This window comes from Lates calcarifer, linkage group LG19, assembly GCF_001640805.2.
Source record: "Lates calcarifer isolate ASB-BC8 linkage group LG19, TLL_Latcal_v3, whole genome shotgun sequence".
NCBI classification, from domain to species: domain Eukaryota; kingdom Metazoa; phylum Chordata; class Actinopteri; family Centropomidae; genus Lates; species Lates calcarifer.
In genome coordinates this window covers 15415874-15433407 of record NC_066851.1, presented here as the reverse complement: position 1 = coordinate 15433407, position 17534 = coordinate 15415874, and the positions used below count along the sequence as shown (strand labels likewise).

Here is a 17534-nt window from a genome sequence, read left to right as displayed (position 1 = left end):
TACAGCGCTCATTAAAGAACGCTGAAATGCTCTTTTTCATCTGTGGCCATAATGAGGGGACCAGTGTACATATCAATATGGAATTTTATCAAGAAGGGCCCAGGCTGCAATTATAAGGACCTTTTTGAAAAGTTCACTTCTATTATGCCCCTCTACCACTGGTAATGACATTGTGGCCATAATCGCTCCCCCAGTAAGTTAATATCAAATATGAAACCAGATATCAATGGCCCCAGAGACCGTGTGCATGCTGCGTGTATGTGCACGTGTGTGTACACAAGTCTACATGTAAGCACTACCACAGTGTAAGCAGACGCGTCCTTCATTGCATTGTGCCTTTAATCTTTTGATATTACAAGCCATTCATCATTTCATCCTGACACCTTCATAAAATAAAACATACTGTAATTAATTTTGTTAGACAAAGAGAGAGAGAAAGATCAGGAAAGAGGAGATGAGGAGTGGATTATGGAAAGAAGGTTGGGGAGTCCTAAATTAAGATTAAACTTAACGATACTTACGTGTCAAGTCTAGGAATAATTCACTTTATTTTCAAATTTCAGATGTGTCAGAGGAAGAGCAATGAAGCCAATGGAGTTAAACATGAATACAATGTACTGATTGCTTGCTTGATTCCTAAAATACATCTGATTTCCCATTTATCAATATGAATGGTAAGGATAATAATACTGCATGTCTGCCAGATTCAGCCTGATAAATGTCAGTTCAGAACATAGATACTGTTCTAACCATTAAATTACTGTGTATTGTATTCTCTTACACATGGTTTCAGTGTTTTTTAAACAGCTACTCTGTAAGTAGCATGGTAACTATCTAAAATCATGTGTATTATGTCACATCAGGACACATTATCAGCATATTATTCTGCCTGTTCTGTGAAGCACACCTTGAGAAATTTACTGCTGCATATTATCCAATTTGTGAATTAGAAATGTGTGCTTTGGATTCAGTGTACAGAAAGATATCATCAACATTTAATAATAACAAACATGAGAAACCATTCCATATAGACAGGAGTATAAAAAAATATACAGTGAGGGCTGTAAACTGTGTGTACACTATACTGTCCTTTTTTTTTTTTTTTTTTCAAAAGATCATTACTCCATTGCAACCCGCGTCTCCTTGTCAGTTGTGGGCTTCACATCAGCCTGTTTCACACTGCTATGCTCTGAACTCTCTAACGCTGCAGCAGACAGTGGAGATGGATGCTTACACTGTCGAAAGTATGAAATTAAAAGGAAGAGTCTGATAAATTGACAGTAGGCACCTCAGGATAGAGAAGCAGGAGATGGAATGATCAACCTGACTTGAAGGGTGGAGCACTGGGCCGCTGAGGAGAGGCTGATGGATATACTGCGGGTAAGATGTTGGCTGGAAAAAAAATAAAAATGTTGCTGTGTTGTGTGTTCTTTGTTTCATTTGGGATTTGCATGTTTATACTGTATGCACACTTTTTTCACAGCCTGGTTTAATTTAAAAACCAATAAAACTGACATATCTGCATGAATTGCCTTAATATAGTTCCCCACTTGTGTGATTTTGTATTAATACATATATATCTAGCACTTTACCTTACCTTTTCGATGCATTTTGACATGAATTGTAACTTTGTAATGATGGGATACAAAAGAAGTGATCCTTCGTACACAAAAACAAGTTTTATAAGCTACTGGGATTGCTGGAAGTTTAAAATGTTTCTAATCAAAATATCTTAAAACAATGCAAGCCAGCAAAAAGTCAGAATAGATATCAACTGAGGATAAAAATGGTCATTACTTCCCAAAGAAGTAGAGACTGCCACAGGATTATGGATTCCAAAAGCATTGCAGCTTTCTATACTGCTTCCTACAGTACATACACTGAGAGACACTGGGTCCAAAAATAAATCCTACAGTTGTCAAAGCAGAGCCATATAATGTTACGATATGGGAAAAGAATGCCTTTGTTTAAATTTCTGACATCAGAAAATTTGGGGGGGATAGCTAGTATCAGCATGAAAACACCATGGGGAGATATAGCTGAATATTGAACTCATATTTCTGAATTCAGTTTTCCACTGTGTTTTCTCCACAATATCCATAGCTATAATTCTGATGGTCTCAAGTAATGTATCTGTATATGGCTGTATGCTTATGGTCTTTCAGGCTGAGCCTCAGGCTTGGGCCCTACTGCCAGCATGTGTGTTAAAATTTAAGGGGCAACAACCAAGACATTACTGTAACTAATTTCCTTAGACCTCTACTTCTCAGCAGCAAATGGCGAGGATGTAGTGGCCTTTCCGACCGGCTTTATACCTCCCTCTTGCCTTGCTTTCCTCTTCTTAGAGTGGTAAAAAAACTCCCACCCCCCCTCCAGCATACTGCCCGGCTGCTCACCCCAGCACAGGTGTTTCCCATTGCCAGCCACAGTCCCTCTCGCCCCAACACCAACATTGTTTTAAGGCAGAGGACTCTGGGCTCCATCCACAGGCTTCTGACAAGCCATCGGGCCCATGTTTATCTGCACGCATAAAACTGCATGCATCGCAGTGTCTACTCACTCAGCCTCTGGGGACAACACATGGTTTTAACATTAGTTCATCCCTCTGAATGGAGTAAAAGAGAATCTGTGAGGCCTTTAGCCATCGTGGGAGAGAGCTGAGATGTAGGACAGAGGATGAAAAACAGACTGAGCACTCTAGCATCGTCCACGATATACAGTAGTTGCCTCACAAATAATACATAGAACAAGTGCAGTGTGATTAGGCTGTTACCATACCTGAGTTAATGGGAGTGGCATGCATGCAGTCATCTTGATAATTTAATTTGAGTGTGCCCCGAGGTGAGGCAATCTTTATTTCATCAGCTCAAAGCAGTTTATTTCATTAAAACGTCTACTTGTCCATCAGTAAGAACCTGTTCCTTTTGAGATAAGCTGGTGGAGTTCATCATAATTGCAAATGTTTGCCCATAATGTAAAGACCTTGTGGGGTCTAGTATTCTTTGAGATGAAAAAGGTTGTCATGCATACAAATCAGAACAAGTGACAGTAATTCCCGCCAACATTTTTCGATTAGTGGCAATTCACTAAAGAAGCTCTGACCTGCAGGGCATTATAATTTGGCCTCAGGATTTATTTCAAATCTCTGCTTTTGTAGGTATTCTGAACATGTAGTTCCTTCTAAAAGTAAAAAAATACATTCTTTTACATGTTTGTGTCTTTGTCTTTTTTCTTTTAAGTGATTAACATGTCAGCAATTTTACTGGACATAAGGCACTCAGGCACGAAAATGAGTCGTCTCCCGCCATCATTTCTCATTTGAGTTTCTGACTTCTACTTCGCCTGCCTCCCTACACATTTACAGTATGCACATTAATGTACACACATGTATGCACACACGCTTACACACACATCTACACCCCACTCCCACACGTCTCATGGCATAGCGGCTGAGACGGGGACTAACTGACAGAGATTGCCGGGTAATTCAAGCCAACATGATTGACTTTATGATCACTTTAAAGCCCCAACTAGTCTTTATGCTTTCAAGAAATGCCAAAAGTTTCCAGCACGAAAGTGGCAGGGAATCAGGCATGAAGAGAACAAGAGGTAGAAAAACCCTACAACTGCTTCACTTCAGAGCCCACCTCCCTCCCTTCCTTCTTCACTCACTCTTTTCCCCCTTTGGCACTTTTAATGGCATAAAATTATGGGCCTGCAAGAGCGACAACAACTGTCTAGGTTTAAAACATAATACGTTGACAGGAGTGACACGGCCATTTTCTCCTCCTCCATTAGTGCTGAGACGTGGCCACCTCCTTTTGCTCTTAAAAGAACCAACCACAGTGGCAGGCCATAGTTGTCAGACGTCACTTCCTCTGTCATTACCCGCTGACACACTGACTGCTGCTGCTTTCATACTGACATGCAGAGAAATGCAGAAAAAATATCAAGGTGTCTAAAAGTATTTCAAGAGTGGTCTCTCCATATTATTACGTTAATGCACGCTAATCAGTAGCTGGAACGTTTGAGAGAGTCTCCAAACAGAAATTAAATATTTGCAGTCTTTGTAGAGGGTGTCACTATCACATTCAAGACTTTTTGTATAACTTCACCCACTCTAAGGATTTCTTATTACTTTTTTACTGGAAAAGTTGGTCCCTTTTTAGCTTAATATTGTAAAGTAAGATAACAAATTAATCAATTTAAGGCTTGTATGGAGCCAAAATGTCTGCTGGTTCTAGCTTCTAAAATATGAGGATATTCAGATTTTCTTTAACTTTCTCCTTTCAAATTGAACATGTTTATTTTTCGATGTCAGCTTGTGCATATATATATATATATTTCCTGCATTTTATAGATTTGCTGATTAGGGTTAGAGGTTATTTAATGTAAAGAAAATATAAATGTATTACTTGCTAAGGAAAATAATAGCTAGGTGCAGCTCTAAATACATTAGCCAACCTAATTTTCAAAAATGAAAATAACTGGAAACTTGTCTTTCAAACTGACGTTCACGGAAATTATTAGTAACTGTAATTTTATGCAAAGATTACAGACTTCCTTTCACTGTACATTGCTTCCAAGTACCAGACCCAGGTTAAACCCGAGTGGAGACATACTGTTTATGGCCATCACGAACACTGACCTTTGCTATTTTAAGTCCCTTAGATGTGTCATAAGTGCTCCTAATGATACCGTAAATGTTGCGCTCAGAAACCTCCTCCCACCCCTGCAGGATCACCAGCCCAGTTCAAACCTTGTCTTAGCCCCGGTGCGGTGACGATCCAGATCCAGAGCATGAAAATGTGTCCCACAGCATGAGGGCCTCAGCTTCTGAAACTGTAGATCTATCTGTCAGTCTAGACATGTCGACCACATTCTGTGCTGTTTGCTTCTGTGGCCTGAGAGAGAGCAAGAGAGAGAGAGAGAGAGAGATAGAGAGAGAGAGAGAGAGAGAGAGAGAGAGATCTATAATTCAAATAAACAGGAAGACGATTATCACTCATAAGCTGCATAATAACTTCAGTGAAGAATGTTGGATTTGTTGAGACCATAAATAAACAACATCTCTATAAAAAGAAAAGGACCTCCTCACACTGGTCTCAGCTTGTCGTAGCTTAATAAGTTTGTTATTGTTGCTTTAACTGTTCTCTCTTACATGCTGAGTTCTCCCAGTAGCACACTGTTTTGGAGCTGAGGCCTTTGTTTGGCTAATGTCCTGTGGTGGCTTCTGATTCGTCTAAATGACCTGTGACACCTCATTAGCTCCTCAAGTTGGCCTCTCTGTATTATATTATTAATGGCTGAAAACAGTAGCCATATTAACGACCTCACACTTAATGATGTTGGTTTTGATTAACGTCACCGACACTAAAATGACAGCGAAGTTAATGGGAACTTTGAACAGGACCTTTGATGTACACACATACATACACGAGCTGTAAGTATGCAGGCTTGCACACAAACACACACACATTAACATCTTCCCTATCTTGGCTGATATCATCTTACTGGGGATTTGGGCGGTTATCATAGTGAGCATGAAAAATAAGACTGAACGGCCCAGGAAGCCTCCACTGACTTGTCTATATGGAGCCTCATTAGGGACATTGATGGATGGGCTTTTGCCACCACTGGGCTCGCCCAGAAAAGCTCTGGGTATTATTAGTGTTTGTGTGTTTATAAACTGACACTTAATTACAGGTGCAAAATTATACCACATACATTAACGAGTTACGGCCCATTGAGTATAAAGCAGGCTGGATATTTAAGAGAAAGAAGAACTGGAATTACAGCACTGTGACCAAGAATTGGTCAATGCTTGATGATTTAATACTCAAATGACATAAGGAGGGACATAAATAATGTGTTTGGAGATTTATAAATCCTTTAATAGTGTTTTACTGCAGGAAATATAAATTTTGAGGCAACCAAAATTAGAAGTGCTTCCTTTTGGGAAAATACATCAAACTAAACTCTCTGGAATCTGAAATACAGGAGCGGGCAGGGTATTTGTATTTGCCCTTTTTATTTCCAGTTTTGGGAAATCAAGATATCTCTCTGGTATTGTCTGGTAAGAAGTTTAAAAACCTTTCAAAAAAGATTTCAGGTAATGTTTTCTAAGAGCTTTTTTTCTCAGTTACCTTGATAAAGTAGTTTTCTTCTGTATAAAATACCAGTCAAAGAGCTGAAATCACTGTTAGAAGAATAAAACGCTTAGTCGCCATTCTTTCCCCATTCTTCCAAGTTACAAAAGCTTTTCAGCTTGAGTCCAGATGCAAGCGTGAGTGCTGTTTTTCCATTCAGCCAGAGATTTTAAAAGAGAAAACTACATCAATGCGAGCACATCAGAAACAGACCTCTTACAAAAATCTCTCGCTCTGAGAGACATATATTACATTCAGTTCTATATATATCAATGTATCAATAAAAATATTTTAAAAAATGAAATTTTCATTAGAATTTACTGCAAGAAACAGCTGATATTTATTTCACTAGTGAGCCTCATACCACAGAGAACTCACTTTCCTTCCTCTTCATACACACTACTGTAGTTGTGTATCGGATTTACAGCTGATAGTTTACTTTTATACCAGAGGAGGTCATATGATATGATATTTTCTGTTTCCCAAAATGGCTTCAGCCAAGGGCCCAGACATATAAAACACACTCCTGACAGCGATACATTTCACGTGATGACACTACTCTGAAACAATCTCGATATTGCCTTTCCCTGTCATAAACAAAACCTGACCACAGTTCTGTTTGACGGTGTGTGTATGTGTGTTGCTGTCAATTTGTCTATCCAGGATGTATGTGTGTGTGAAGGGGGAGGTATGGTCGAGGGACATGGAGACAAAAACTCTCTTATTCTCTGTGGTAGACAGAGTAAGTAGATGGGTTCACTCTGGGGAGAGCAGTGGGAATGGTTGTAAAATGCACAACTCCATGGTAACTGAAGGAGATGTGGCTCTGCTGAGAAAAGAAACAAAGCGAGGGAGAGAATAGGCAGGAGACAGGAAGGAGCGAGCAAGGAGGGAAGGCTGAGAAAGAGTGGAGGAAGGAAGAGTGAGAGAAGAAAGAAAGTGAGGGGAAGGGAGGCGAGCAGACAGACAGAAAGGGATGGAACAGACATGGGGGAACTCTGGCAGGTGCTTCATCATCTGCTAAGGCATTGTCGGGCTGCCCGTAAACAGTCATTGGGCTTCTCGAGGGAGCAACCTTCTCCATAACTAGCACAGGTATAAATCTGCCTCTTAGCCACTAAATTAGACACATTCTTGAGAGAGTCTCACTCTGCAAGTACTGCACAAACCTGAGGGAAAAAGGAAGACAGAAAATTAAGCTAATCCACTGAGAGTAGTAAAGGAGGTGCATGAATAAGGTATAGCCTGTGTGAATTTAACCAGATGGCCACTTTGATCCATATGAAAAATTGTTAATGTTTTCTCAAGCAAAGCTGTTATGAATAGTTTCTTTACACCGAGCAAGAATTAATTTCCCCACCATCTCAAAGACCTGTCATTGCATCATGTGCAAGTGCCTGCTGTGGCTCAAAGCCGAGGGCCAAGTCCAAGGTCTGCGCTCTGTCACCTCGTCACAATGTTTATCCTGCGTTACGACTCTGAAAACAGCGACACACCCATGGCTTTTTTTTTTCTGAATGAATTTTTCTTACCTATGAAGTGGTGACATTGTGCGACAACATGACACTTGGATATTGTTTTAACACTTGCAGGGGTTGGTGAAGGGAGGAAAGGCTGCTACAAAATACAGCAAAATGAGCGAGCTAGTATTCTGACCATGTAAAGTTTTTACTGCTGTGTGTGTGTGTGTGTGTGTGTGTGTGTGTGTGTGCAACCATATACAGACATTACACTTAAAAATAGTAGGAAAATATATAGACTTTCACTTGAATTTTGTATATCAAATAAATAACATTTCTATATAAAATACTTATAATAAAACTGTGATACATATATACTGTATATTACATAGATACACATACACACACTTTTATACATAATAGAACTCAGTGATAAAGTCATGTGAGGTAAAGCAAATCAAAAAGTGTATTAAAATGTTATTTGATAAAGGAGAGAAATGTTTACATGGTGTAGATTTACATGCCGTATCTGCTCAGCTGAATGCTATCTGCTGCTTTGAACAACTTTTCTGAAGTCGGAGGTCAGATTCGTCATTGAAAAGCCCTGCAAACATGAAACTGAAGTGCACTGTGATGTGTTGTAACAGGATGCTAATCTTCCCAACACTCCATCTGTATTTGCTAAAACATTGCCTCACTCACGACCTGTTTGCTTAAATGCCACTTTACTCGGTCATGTTTTCTAAAGGTATCCCATGGGTCAAAAGTAGGTTAATATGAATGTATTTACGTAATAATAATAGTTTATTATAAAAATGTATGTTTTATGGAAGAAGTTGCATTGGTAAACTTACTTTATAATGCAGTTGTATCAAATGTAAAAAGAAAAAAAAGGGAATACCGTCTGAACCTTTCATATTGCCAAACATTATTTTATCACTGAAACTGACCATTTTAGGATATCAGTATAAAAATTAGATAGGAGAAATACAGGAATACAAATCTTCAATATTTTGAAAAATGTTAAGCACTTTTAAAATCATATTATCCATTAGCTTATTAATATTTTAAGCCTATGGTGGAATTTCCACATATAAAACAGCAAAATGCATTGGTCCACACTAGCAGTCTGAGGCTTTGTCAGTCCTCCAGTTTAACACGACTATTTTACTAGTTCCCCTCTCACAGAACTCTCACAGAGTTTCTCTAGAAAAAAAAAAAATCCCCACAGGACTTTTTAACATTCTAATAAAAAGATTTTACAGAGTGGTGTGAGTGTGAATTTTTGGGGATGATGCCATGGAAAAAAAAGGAAAAAAGAGGTGAGCACAAGATTGTTAGTCAGGGACAGGAAGAATAAAGCAAAGGTGGTGAGCATATTTTTACCCATAAATCAAGGAGACACCATGTCATCACAGAGTGAGTGAAGTTTAAGTTGGCTGAATTGTGCTGAGCAATGAGAAAATGTCTAAAATTAGATCAAAGCTCTTTTGCTGAGTTTACGCTGCTATGCATTTTGGTATAAGCAAACATTATTAAAATAATCATGCTCATTTGTAAGTTCTTAAGAAACTTCAAAACTAGAAAAGTATTTTTCAGTAAAGCAAAAATTTAAAATCACTTTTTTTTTTTGTTTAAAATGTCACTTTTTTGATTGATCACACAGACAACAGTGCATACTAAATCAACCAAGCCATAATCAACCTTTGATACAATAAGCCTAGTGCTGACAGAAATAATCCACTGGCCACCTTCTTAATGAATAATTGATGTCCATCTTAACAGGCTAATGAATGAATGTGGTTTGGGTTTGAGTGATAGCCCTCTCATTGGAGAGCTATCCCAGGAGGGACGGGGCACTGGAGACGGAGGTGCCATCCTCTATAACCTGTATAATTGGTCATTTGACATGAGTGACTTGACTGTGTGTGTCCGTGCATCTGCCACTGGAGAGTGACCCTTTTACCCCGTTGTTTATTAGCACTGTTCCAGGTTATCACACCAATTAGGACTGGAATAACAGTGATCAGGAAAGGAAAACAAAAAAGTATAAAAATGCATACTATTAGCTGAGGGAGCGAAGGATCAGGCAAGCAATAGAGAGAGCTCTTTTGACCTCACTAAAAATATTCAAGAAAGAATAAATAATCGAGAAGTAATTATAGAATGGGATGAAAAAGCGACAGATGCGTAAAGGTTTTTGTTTTTTAAAAGGGCATGCTGTGTGTTTCAGCTAAAAAAAGCAGTGTAGAGAGGTGACAAGGCTCCAAGGCTGCTCCCTGTGTGCATTTGTGTTGGGCTTGTCCAAACAATCATACTTACATTTTAGCACTATTATGCACACGCCCTATTTCCACAGGTCCGATAACATTCTCACTGCAGTTTCGGTGTGGCACTCTGACTAAACAATTCCTTATTGACACGAGCCCTGGCCTCACAATAGCCACAAAACATCAGGGTTCCTGTTTTTGTTGACACTGTTTGAGCCCTCCATTGAAGGCAAAGCCACTGTGGACACAGCAATGCATAATTGGAGCTCTCTGTCATACAATACAACAAATCAACCCATTAAATGTTTGAGCATGATAAGGCAGAGAGAAGGCACACAGAGGGGGAGCGGGACAAAGACAGGGGGGAAGTCAGGTGAATGGAAGTGTGGAAAGTTGATGGAAATGGAGAGTTGAGGGAGACTGTGGAGTCAAGCACCACTAGGGGACAGTAGTAAGTCATGGACGGCAGCGGTGCGCGTGGTGTCTGTGTGTGTGTGTGTGTGTATGCATGAGAGTGTGTGTGCGGCAAACAGTGAACAAAAGACTTTCTTTGTTGCACTCTCAGATAATAAAAGAATTCAGAAATAGCTACTTGACTGCTTTAGAAAAGATCTTGACAATGCGTTGGCCCATAATGCACAGGAACGGCTCCAGATTTACATAATCATATGTAATGTAAACCACTACGAGGCTCCACAGCCAACAAACAAACTGACTGGGGGAAGAGGGTGACAGAGGGAGAGGGATCCGCTTTCCCCTATGGACTTTATATACTTACTAAAAGTACATTTTGCTTCATCTGCTCACAACAATAGGACAACGTTTGCAAATTCTGTGGGCTTGTGTGCTGATGATTCAACAGAAAATAACCTCCTCAGGTAAACACCTAAATATACATAAGGCACAAAATGAGAAGCACCAGTTTTAGAACTAAACTGTATTTCTTTATTTACTTAAAATGATTTATAGCCTTAATAATTGCATGCTCCTAAAGAAAGAAGCACACAATTTAATGCTGATTCCACACTGACAACAGGAATTATATCTGGTATAAAAAAAGGAAGTCTGTGTGTTAATGAGACACAAATATACAGGGATCTTTTCTTTGACCACAGATCAAGATGAATGGCAAGAGGATTTCACACTGTTACTTGAGGGATTACTAGTTATATGTGTGCTCTTTGTGTTGTATGTTAAAAAGGGTCATTTGTTTGGTGACTGGTTAAACCAGAGAAGTTAACACCTCCACATACCTCTGACGTTAGATATAACTGTCAGAAGGGAGCCAGTGTTTCTTTTTTGCTATGGTAACCGAGGACGTATATTCAAAACATGCTGCCTCCTCCTCCTCCTCCTCCTCCTCCTCCTCATCTACCTCCTCCTCCAGCAATTAAAAGCAGAACAATAACAATATTCACCAATGACAGTGGCGTCTGTACAGTAGTTATGCCCTTCGTTAGTTTCACAATGTTCCTCATGAATTAGTTAAGTCTGTTAATTGCACATTTATTACACTCAAGGCCACAGAGAGATACACTAAATGGCTCCGGAATAAAATAACACTTGAACACGTATAGGAATCATGAAAAATAAATTAAGCTTTTAGATCGCAGCTTAACCTTCTGTGGCAAAAAGAAGTCCTTCAAATTTTATTTACTTGCCATTTAGTCTGAGAAAAGTGGGACATTTTTAACCAGTTATTTTGCTTTGTTAAATTCACAATTACTTTACTTTACTTTAGCCTGTAGTTAAAAATATGTGTGCCTTGAGTACGGCTGAGTGAAAAATCATAGATTAAGAAACAATAAAATTAGATTTTAGACTCTATATTTTCAAGTAAAGCAGCCCTAATTAGTCCAATATTTACATTTGTCTCAAGTGCTTCCAAAACAACATGGCAACGATCATATTTATTCAGAGACAAGAAAATAAGGCAAATATCAAAATGATCCGGCAGCATAATCTCTTTGTGTTTACACTTTATCATCGCCTTTTCTGATCTCCAGCGTGTTTCATTATGGAGTGACGTTTGAGTGACACTGCGCCGGCTGTCACAGCCATGTGCTGAGGTTCCCTCTCATTTCCAGCACCAACAATAATAATGACTATTCCAGTGCTAGCCCCACTATTTGTGTTATTGTTGTGTGGTGTCAGACACGGGCCCTGACGTTTGCTATGCTATCAGCAGGAGTGTACAAATACAAACACATTTGCCTGAGTTATTGACCTTTATCTCCCCACTTTCTTGACAGCCTTCTCCAGTTATTGACAATACAAACACATGGGACGACGCATAACCTTTCATTTACAGAGCACTCTCTCTCTCTTTTTGTCTCTCTCCCTCTCCCTCGCTCGCTCCTTTCCCTCTGAGTCTGTGTCTCTCTGCTCTTGCAATTTGTTTAAATAAAATGGGGCAGACAATGGTACTGCTCATTTCTGCCATTTTTCTTTCACTCCAAATTTCAGAGGATAATATCATTAGACCGATACAATGGCTGCTATTCAGCCTTAGATACACAGATATTTCAAGTATTCAATATAGTTTTGACATGCTGACATTAGGGGAGAGTGTTGTTTCCCTATTTGTTTGCTTACAATGTCGATTCCGTCATAAATCTTGAATTCCTAAGGCAAGATGTTTGTCTTTATGATGTTCAAATTACCACAGAAATACAAACATGGTCAGCACAGCCAAAACACGAATAATATGCAAAAGATGTACAAATAGAAATTATTTTGAAAAACTAAAAATTGCTACCCCTGAGAAATAAATATTTACAGTGTATACATGTAGCATTTATATTTATGTTTAAATACATAGAAAAGTACATAGAGAGTTGTCCTATTTACAGAGAATGAGGGACAACATAATTATTCTGAAAATGGGACTGAATCCATAAACCCATAATAAACAGAATAATTTACTGCATCTCAATACAGCGTTGAATAACAATGGTCATAAAAACCACTAGTATTCCACTAATGATTCTCCTCCAGGATTTATTGTGTTTTTCAATGTGTGTCCTCTTGCATTTCAGCATGAAAAATAGCATACATAAAATACGGGTGTCCCCACCAGTCAGCCCCTCTGCAGGTACTTCAGAGCCCCAAAATTAAATTTTAAACAATCCAGACCAGTGTTTGGTGACCATGGTTAATCATCAAGAAACAAAGACATCAAACAATATTTGATAATGAGAAAAATGCCTCCAGGATATTAGGGGATGGAGGGTGGGGGGGCACAGCATGAGTCTCGGCAGCAGAGCTAGGTAGAGAGGCCAGACCAGACACAAGCCGCATTCACATGTCTGTGTGTGGCGATGGTGGGTGTCTCTCTCTGTGTGTGTGTGTGTGTGTGTGTGTGTGTGTGCCTGACACACAAAAACCACACGCGCGCACGCACAAACACACACACACACACACACACACACACACACACACACACACACATGCTTGTATGTATGCACCCAAAGACACAGACACCTCTTATGGAGTTAAAAAGCCATTAAAACATTGCCTCTTTTTTAAAGTTCATGACGAGATAATTAGAATTCAGTGTATGGAGCCAGTGGTGAGATTACAGCTTTGTGAAATTGTGCTTCATTTTGAACTTCACTGCATCACGCCTCAACCCAATTATCTGCAGTTAAAATGGCTTAGTGAGGCTCCAAACTGTGACTGACAAAAAATACAGATGAACCAAAAAAGTTTTCTTTATAGATAAAAGTGATTATTTTCACCAAATTTTCTAAAAGGCTAAAAGGCTGGATTTCAATTTGATGTATCATTCAAAGTAAATATTATTACATTTGGATGATACTGAAATACTATAAAGCTGTCTTTATATATACAGGAAACTTAGATATTTTCAATATTTGTGTATTAAAAAAACACATAATTCTTTAAGAAAAAATTATACTTCTATGATAAATTCTCTAATAAACGTAACAGAATGGTTTCATTTTTCATCAGGCTGGTGTAATTAGTGCTAACTAAAATAAGAAGTTGGGCAGACAGGGAAAGGGAAGGAGGGAAAGGAGTGTTGGGTAATGAGGAGAAAATGTTTCTTTCCCCCTTTCCTCTGTCATACTGTTATTGGGTTATCCCTGATTGACGCAGCGTTAACGGTCTGGCCAAATCGAGGCAGATCCAGCAACCTAGGCCGAACGGCAGCATGTGCAGCCACCTCGGTCATGCAAATTGCACCCGGGCAACCCGTTGACTATGATTAATGAGCCTGGGCTGCAGCCTTTGTTTCCGCGTGCAGCCGTTTAGAGTGAAATACAATCCCAAAATATTATCAATCCCCTATTAATCCAGTGAATTTGTTCACATCGCACATGTTGTTTTGGGCAATTTCAGCCAAATGCGTGCATGTGTGTTTGCATGTGCACATGTGAGTCTATATTATGGGGATGAACACAGTTGCATTTAATTACATGTCGTCTAATTAAATTCATTAAAGGATAATAAAATAAATGGAAGAAACAGCTTTGAAAGCTAGGGTGAAACACATGTGTCTTGTCTCCCGTGATGTAAAATATGGATGTGGGATTTTCAGGGGCAGTCATGCTGTTCAGAGGGGAATGCATGAATCCGATACCTTGCTAATACTACAGGCATTTCCTGGTTATGGCTTGCCTCATGTTTAAACTGTGATTTTTAGAGCTGAGATCCCAGACTCCCTTAAGATTGGAGAGCAATTCTGTGGTGCAGAGGAGTGAAGTCACTGACTTCACAAGTGGAAAAAAAAGAAACATTATGACAGTAATGCTGACGGTCTGGTGTAACAAAATGCTCTCTTTGTATGGTGAATAATATCACAGGACACAGTAAGGAGGAAGTAATGTGCAAGACATGGGAGGGCTTGCAATTTCCCTAAACTGTGTGATGAGTAAAGGAAATTACACAACCTCTCAAATCTTAGTTTCATCAACTGAAGGTGCTGTCGATAAAAAACAATTTCTAACGTGCGCACACACATTTTCTCCCCTCCACAGCCACACACTTTCCCTCCGCTGCAAGCAAAATGTAAATGTTTTCCAGGCATTAAGGTATATAAGTGCCATTAGTGGCACAGTGCTTAGCACTACAATGGTGTGCCGAGAGCAGTGGAGCAGAGATCAGTGCAGCGTCTCCTGGATATCAGAGGGAGACATCCTTTGTAAATTCATCTCCCACTGTGAGCAGTCTTCACAGCTGGTTAACGGCACGGTGTGTACCACTGCCCTGTTTACACGCAGCCTCCAAAGCACTCGTCTTTCCCCCTGCATCCTTTCACTGTATCCCCTCCATCGCCTCGCTCTCTTCTTCAGCTCTCATCACAGCCCACTGTGGCTCTCCTAGCCATCAAAGATGCACACAGACACAAACTGATTCAATGCAAGGGTGTGTGCGCACACAGAGGAGTGCTCATACACACACGAGTAGACACCTACACGCAACAAATCTCTGATCCCCCAGCTTTTTGGAGCCATTACAGTACACTGCCTTCCAACCCCTTCTCTGATTTTTATCTTTTTATACCATCACATTACACTGATCCTTTTATACCTATTACACACGCAGCTCCCCACCAAACCCCCTGATCCTCTGATACCTAGATGAGTAAACTGCTCCTCCTGCCCCTGACCTCAGCCCTTTGTAGCAATCAGACCAGACTTCCTCAGAGGCCCAGATCTTATCTGGCCATACCAATCCCATACACAGCTCCCTTTTGTAGCCACCACAGAGTGCTGAGCCCTTTCAGACCCAGGGACTGTGCCGGGGAACACACAGCCCGAGACCTCAGCTCATCCTAGACATCATACTACACTGCCCAACAACAATGAGCTCTATTTTCTGATGCACCATAGGTCAGATAGAGCCTTTCTGCTCACCGATGCATTGTTCACCCACAATGGATGAAACCAGCAATGTTATTGTCAAAAGAATGTTAGACTCTCCCATAGAATTACTTGATATCATCATCCAGGCTCACGGACAATAATACCAATTTAAGTTGTGGTTTTTCCACATTTTCAGGATAATTATTTGTGGTCAGGATTTTCTTTTTTGCAAAATTATGGAACACTCTCTCATGTGGTTTTAATTAAAATTACATCCTGTACATAAAAAAACAACAACAAAACAAACATAAAATGAATGTGAAACTCACCATAAAATAAATGTGAGGCTCTGCTGCATCTGTACATAAAGAAAGAAGGGAAAGAAGAAAATCTATTAAGGTAGGCTGAGGTTTAGCATTGTTCAGAGACTAATTACACAACAGTGCACTGTAAAATTATATTGATCTCAAGGGATGTATTTGACAGATTAGGTCTTAAAGATTTCAGTCTTATCTCAGTGTTATCTAAAATCAACACTCAAGATAGAGACAATCATACAGTTCAGAGGGAAAAAAGAAACAACATTAATCATTAATCAGCTATTGACCATTTTTCTTAAAATATCAGTTTGCATTTGTAACTATTAAAAAGCTATTTCTATTGAAATGGATGCATTTGGGAGTTACATGAGTTGCAGGCAAAGCAAACATTTATCTTTTAAATTCTAAATTATTCTTGGATGTTTTACAAATGCTCAGAGTCTTTTCTGCTGCAATACTCCACAGAATATCATCTCTCTTGGTCTCATTTACATATTTCTGCCAGGGGCATTCAAAGCACTATACCTTTAGTGGTGAGGTGAAAGGTGTTGATCATTCAGGGGCCCACGGCTGGGGATGGCCGACAAAAAATTCCTGTCGGTTGGAGGAAATAATTAAGGAAAGCCCAGACCAATATTCTCTCAGAGGGGACAGAATTCACATCCACGTCCCTGATTCAGACAGTGTAAAGGTGAAAGAAGACAGTAAAGCTAAATTCACAATCACTGCACTTCATATGGATTTATAAGTTTAAGCTGCTGTATTTTGGAGGTGAAGTATAATGTCTTTTTTTCTTCTTTTTTTGAGTGCTCTGTTAAGCTTTTTCAAGTCTTTCTATTTCTTGTACATTTATATAAAAACTGCAGTATAAACAGAAGAGCCAGGAAACTGGAGTTATACCACAACCTTCAGCATTGCCAGAGGAACATATATCCGATTTTTTATTATTAAATATTCAGTTTCTTTTGAATTTCGGTCTGAATCTTATGCTTTTTGATACAACAGACTATAGGATACAGTACCACATCCAGATATAAACATTGTCGTCAAAGCTAAAGTGCGGTCGTGTTGGGGTTTTAGCATCTTCAGAAGGAACAAAATGCAGGTGCCTACATTTCTGAGCTATGATATCTCTGCTATCATCCTAAATTAACGCAAAAAATGCAAAGGCAGGACAAACTGTCGTTAAAAATTGCTAAACCAGTGACACAGTTAACGGTGGGGTGACTGTATTTGTAATGTACCACATACACATACGCAGAGACGCTCCCTCTCTCTGTGCCTCTATTTCTCCGTCACTCTCTTCTCCATCAAATAGTACGGCACAGTACGCACAGTTTATGAATTTCAGTAGGTTTTTTGTTCTGTTCAATTGGAAAATACTTGTGTGGCAGGAGAGCGTGCGTGTTTTCGTTTCTAGTACCTGTTTTCTGTACGTATCGCTTGCAGCTGACGAGGACGAGGAGATGTGTCGGAGTTACAGTGAACAACATGCCTTAGCTGGACA

At 39.5% G+C, this 17534-nt stretch overlaps 1 long non-coding RNA gene across 1 annotated transcript; it reads right to left on the bottom strand.

Annotated features, from left to right (window-relative positions):
- Window positions 1-4760: 4760 nt before the first annotated feature.
- LOC108874996 (uncharacterized) lies at window positions 4761-17533 on the bottom strand. The gene is made up of 4 exons (XR_001959808.2): window positions 17451-17533; window positions 16553-16621; window positions 16037-16065; window positions 4761-4904 (listed from the first exon to the last, which is right to left on the bottom strand). It is a non-coding gene; the product is annotated as an uncharacterized LOC108874996 (long non-coding RNA).
- Between the last annotated feature and the right edge of the window lies 1 nt (window position 17534).